The 6,129-nt window shown below is 36.3% G+C and overlaps 1 long non-coding RNA gene across 1 annotated transcript; it reads left to right on the top strand.

The window, feature by feature from the left end:
• The first annotated feature begins 1,522 nt into the window (after positions 1-1,522).
• Positions 1,523-5,565, top strand: LOC128554197 (uncharacterized). Its single transcript, XR_008369547.1, has 2 exons — positions 1,523-4,521; positions 5,241-5,565. It is a non-coding gene; the product is annotated as an uncharacterized LOC128554197 (long non-coding RNA).
• Positions 5,566-6,129: the final 564 nt, after the last annotated feature.

The following is a 6,129-nucleotide window of genomic DNA, read 5'->3' as shown; positions in this document are numbered from 1 at the left end:
CGAAAATACATTCAAGTGAACACAGTGTTAAATAAATCCTCAATAACTGAAGAGTTGCGTAGAAATTTACTTGCCTTTCATGCACTCACTGGCTGAGACACAGCATCAAATTTTAGTGGAATCTTTAAAGATCTGTATTTGAAGTGTTTACAGCCAGTTCAAAACTGATAGAAGGTCTTGGATATGGACAACTGTCTGATGAAGTAATGAAAAACTGAATATTTTATTTGCAAAATTGGCCAAGATGCTGTATTTACTGACAGTACTCAAAATGTTAAAGTTTGGCAGGTCTACAAGTCCTGAACACATACCTCCAACCAGTGATGCTTGCTCATTTCACATTAGAAGAGCTCATTATCAAGCCCTGGTATGGAACCAATCAACTGTCCTCAGTGCAGACCTGCCTGCCCTTCCAACATGGGATGGAAGGTGGCAGATGACACACTTAAGCCAGTTCTTATTACCCGTGATCCAATTCCTCAAACTTGTATTGAGTTCATTGCTTGCAAGTGTACACCTGGATGTAGGACCCTCAGATGTAAATGTAAAAGACTGGGCTCTTAAGCACAGATATAAATTATGTATATGCGATAAAAGCATACCAGCTGTATGAACTCGAGGTTAATGACATTAACATGAAATGGGACTGTGAAAGCAAATATTTCAATCTATATTATTTTGTAATAATTATATGATAAACAGTTTAGCTTCTGTCCTATATAATCATTCCAAATATAAAATTAGTGTACTGTATTCAGCAATAGCTTTGCAATTATAACCAACGTGAATTATTTAATAATCATCTTTTTGGCGAAATAGTCAAGTTATTGTGGGTTTTTAAATGTTTTTTTTTGCTCCTAACGGAGCACACATTTGGATTAAAAGTTATTTATCTTTGAAAAAAGTGTTGTTAATTTAATCTGTTACTATGTTACACATAACTTTGATAAAGAACACCACATATGTTTGGATAATTGTAGTACTACTACATATTTATATTAGAAATATCTTAATTCGGCTGCCATTTTGTTTTCTGCCATTTTGTTCTACAAAAAATCATTTGTCAGATGGCCAACATATATTTTTGAATTCAGCATACCCAAATTATACTAAAAAAGTATATGGGACCAAATACTAACAAAATGCCTTTACCTCTCACATTTATTGAAATCTGGACTAGACTATTTGTACCAAAATGAAATTTGACCTTGATTTTGATCTTGAGCTTGTCTTGAAATTTGGAACATTCAAAAATGGCTCAATGGCTGGTGCCAAGATCACTCTATGATCTCTAGTTAGGTTCATAGATTAAAGGTCAAGATCAGATTGGACCAGAACAGTAGAACTTTTGTTTACAGTGAGCATATAATTTCTGTTCCTTGTGCAATTACTGAATGCATCAAGGGGAGGGGGGTGGGGGGGGGGGGGGCAATTCGTGTTCGACGAGCTCTTGTTTCTTTTTCGTTTTCTTAAAGCATATGCATGAATGTCTTGTTGGAAATAGGTCTATGACGGAGTGAAAAACTGTATCAAAAAGGACCTGAAGCAGCTTCAACATTTAACTTGTGTATGCGATAGAGGCTGTATTTTTCAACTTATCTTCATGAATTTTGGTCAGAATGATTAACTTGTTGAAATCTAGGCAGAGTTTGAATATGGGTCATCTGGGGTCAGAAACTAGGTCAAATCAAAGAAAAACCTTGTGTATGCGATAGAGGCTGTATTTTTCAATTAATCTTCATGAATTTTGGTCAGAATGATAACCTTGATGAAATCTAGGCCGAGTTAGAAAATGGGTCATCTGGGGACAAAAACTAGGTCACTAGGTCAAATCATAGAAAAACCTTGTGTATGCGATAGAGGCTGTATTTTTATGCCCCCCTTCAAAGAAGGAGGGGTATATTGTTTTGCAGATGTCGGTCGGTCTGTATGTCTGTCTGTCGGTCGGTCGGTCTGTATGTAGACCAATCCGTTTCCGGATGATAACTCAAGAACGCTTGTGCCTAGAATCATGAAAGTTGATAGGGAGGTTGGTCATCACCAGCAGATGGCCCCTATTGATTTTGAGGCCAGTATGCCAAAGGTCAAGGTCACAGTGACCCTGAACAGTAAAACGGTTTCCGGATGATAACTCAAGAATGCCTGGGCCTAGGAACATGAATATTGATAGGGAGGTTGGTCATGACCAGCAGATGACCCCTATTGATTTTGAGTTCATTACGTCAAAGGTCAAGGTCACATTTACCAGGAACAATTAAATGGTTTCTGATCTTCTTGTCCAAAACCACAGGGCCTAGGGCTTTGATATTTGGTATGTAGCAAAATCTAGTGGTCGTCTACCAAAATTGTTCAGATTATTTCCCTTGGGTCAAATATGGCCCCATCATGGGGGTCACATGGTTTATATAGACTTATATAGGAAAAAACTTTGTGCATACCGAAATGAACTTTGACCTTCAGATTGACCTAGTGACCTACTTTGACATTTCTGAAGCTACAGTCTTTAAATTTGGACTGCATGCATATTTTTGTGTTCTGAATTGAAATTTGACATTGATTTTTACCTAGTATCTACTTTCACATTTCTCACGCTACAGCCTCCAGATTTGAAGCACATGCATAGTTCTGTCTACCGAAATGAACTTTGACTTTGAAATTGATTAGTGACCTACTTTCACATTCCTCAAGCCACAGCTTTCAAATTTGGACCACATGCATATGGAACATTAAAAAATGACTTGGTGGTCAGTGCCGAGATCACTCTGTTATCTCTAGTTAGGTCAATAGGTTAATGGTCGAAGTCAGATTGGACCAGAACAGTAGAATTTTGTTTACAGTGAGCTTATAATTTCTGTTCCTTGTGCAATTACTCAATGCATCAAGGGGGCATTTCGTGTTCGACGAGCTCTTGTTCAATTTATCTTCATGAATTTTGGTCAGAATGATTACCTTGATAAAATCTAGGCCAGGTTCGAAAATGGGTTATCTGGGTTCAAAAACTAGGTCACTAGGTCAAATAAAAGAAAAACCTTGTGTATGCGATAGAGGCTGTATTTTTCAATTAATCTTCATGAATTTTGGTCAGAATGATAGCCTTGATAAAATCTAGGCTGAATTCGAAAATGGGTCATCTTGGGCCAAAAACTAGGTCACTAGGTCAAATCAAAGAAAAACCTTGTGTATGCGATAGAGGCTGTATTTTTCAATTAATCTTTATGGATTTTGATCAGAATGATAACCTTGGTGAAATCTAGGGCGAGTTCGAAAATGGGTCATCTTGGGTCAAAAACTAGGTCACTAGGTCAAATCAAAGAAAAACCTTGTGTATGCGATAGAGGCTATATTTTTCAATTGATCTTCATGAAATTAGGTCAGAATGATTGCCTTGATGAAATCTAGGTCAAGTTTGAATATGGGTCATCTCGGGTTAAAAATTAGGTCACTAGGTCAAATCAAAGAAAAACCTTGTGTATGCGATAGAGGCTGTATTTTTCAATTGATCTATATGAAATTTGGTCAGAATGATTGCCTTGATAAAATCTAGGTTGAGTTTGATTATTGGTCATCTGGGGTCAAAAATTAGGTCACTAGGTCAAATCAAAGAAAAAACCTTGTGTATGCAATAGAGGCTGTAGTTTTCAATTGATCTTTATGAAATTTAATCAGAATGAATGCCTTGATGAAATCTAGGTCAAGCTTGAATATGGGTAATCTGTAGTCAAAAAGTAGGTCACTATGTCAAATCAAAGGAAAACCTTGTGTATGCGATAGAGGCTGTTTTTTTTTCAATTGATCTTCCCGAAAGGAAGTCAGAATGATTGCCTTGATGAAATCTAGGTAGAATTTGAATATGGGTCATCTGGGGTCAAAAAGCAGGTCACTAGGTTAAATCAAAGAAAAACCTCGTGTATGTAATAGAGGCTGTATTTTTCAACTGATCTTCATGAAATTTTTCAGAATAATGGCCTTGATAAAGCTAGGTCAAGTTCGAATATGGGTCATCTGGGTTCAAATACTAGGTCACTAGGTAAAATCAAAGAAAAACCTTGTGTATGCGATAGAGGCTATATTTTTCAATTGATCTTCATGAAATTTGGTCAGAATGATAGCCTTGATGAAATCTAGGTCAAGTTCGAATATGGGTCATCTGGGGTTAAAAGTAGGTCAAATCAAAGAAAATACTTGTTTTTGCTCCAATTTTAATGATAATTGGTCAGAATATTTTTTTCCAAGAAATCACTAGGTCAAACATGTTTACACTGTTATGGTATATTATGGAGTGTTTCTCAGGTGAGCGACCTAGGGCCATCTTGGCCCTCTTGTTAGTGTCTCTTTTTTTTCGCTCTATTTTTCCCAAATAAATGTGCAAATTGTGTATTATTTACTGCGGTAATAATAATAGGTATAAATGAATATACATAACAAATAATGAAAAGCAACATTCAGTCGACCTTTTAATCCATCCACGTGTCTATTTGCAGTCGAATGGCCGATGAGTATGCAAGAATTCAGGACCAGTCGGTAATTATTCACTCGATCATTCATTTAGTCAGCCTGAAAGATTCGTTCCTTCAGTATGTCCGTTTATCTGTGTGTCTTACTAGATATTATGTCGGCCAGTATCTTTACATCTAGTTGATATACAAATGTTATGAATTTTGTCAATGATTACTCTATCTTATTGATATTTAGACAAATGAAGTGTGAGTTCAGTCAATCAGTCTTTCATTCTATCTCAATCTTATTAAAAATTTAAAAGTGAAACAATGCTACAAACTTAATTATTTTAATAATGCCAGACGTACTATACTTCAGCAGTAAAATAAATAAAGGTAAGCATAGGAAAAAAAAATAAACACGTACTGGAATTCTATGGCCTGAAACTACAGTGTTTTAGCCGTCACATTCTCTCTAAAAGATATTAAGCGATATCGCAAAGTTACTATGGCGATCAGCAAATTAATTAAGGTGATATGACGATATGGTACAAATTTATCGATGCGGTATGTGCAGTTACGACGATGATATGTGAAGTTACGATTGAAAAACATCGCATCCCCATTGTAACTTCCCGTATCGCCACTATCGCAAAATATCTTGTAAGAGAGAATGCGAACGGGACACTGTACTCAAACAAATACACATACTTAGTATTTCACATTGTGTGATTGCGCCAGAGTGCTGTGAACTAGTAATTCTTTGTCATAAAAAAGACATGACCATCTTCTTTGGACTTTCAGATGCCGGATACACATCCCACCTCTCTTGTCTGAGCAGTGCGGAGAGGCGAGAGTGGTACCGCCAAAAGAAAAAAAAGCACAGAAACAAACCACTTGAACAGAAACGTGAACGCTAGATGCAGAACTGTGACTAGTATCGGATGTGAAGTTTCAAGGTTTTCCACACAAATATGAAATTTAAAAAGATATAAAAAGCTGATTTGACATTTTGATGCTTTACTTGTATTTTAAATAGATATAAAGAAATCATCAAACTTAGATACCGAAATTTGTTTTTTCTTGCTTATAATGCGCGGTCTTAAAGACAATAAACTTTAATCGATAACGCCGTTAGTTATTAATTTATTATGATGGTGCACACAATATATGTACGCTTATAGATCTATGTAAGTATGTCCTAAGCACTGAGATTATTAAACTTTTTTTTTACATTTTATTTCATTTTGAGCACGAAACATTTTTCATTTGTAGTGTCGCACATGATGTGAATAAAAAAGGTGTAATTTAAACAGTACTTAAGCTGGTTGTAGAGAACTGGTTATAAACAATTTCTTTATGAAATATTAAGTTCCCAATCGTTGTTTAACTTAGTATAACACGTTTTTGAATTCTTATGCATAAGAATATATGAGCTGCGCCACGAGAAAAACAAACATAGTGCGTTTGCGACCAGCACGGATCCAGACCAGCCTGCGCATCAGGATCCATTCTGTTTGCTAACAGTTTCTCTAATTCCAATAGGCTTTGAAAGCGAAGAGTATGGATCGCGGCCAGACTGAGGGGAGGTGCAGGCTGGTCTGGATCCATGCTGGTCGCAAACGCATTATGCTGGTTTTCTCATGGCACAGCTCATACTGAGTGATATATTGTTTCGCGTAAGAAGGAAAAA

The sequence above is a fragment of the Mercenaria mercenaria genome, unplaced genomic scaffold (assembly GCF_021730395.1).
Source record: "Mercenaria mercenaria strain notata unplaced genomic scaffold, MADL_Memer_1 contig_4819, whole genome shotgun sequence".
In the NCBI taxonomy this organism is placed as follows: Eukaryota; Metazoa; Mollusca; class Bivalvia; order Venerida; family Veneridae; genus Mercenaria; species Mercenaria mercenaria.
Note: the sequence above shows the minus strand (reverse complement) of the source record. Positions and strands in the feature narration are given on the sequence as shown.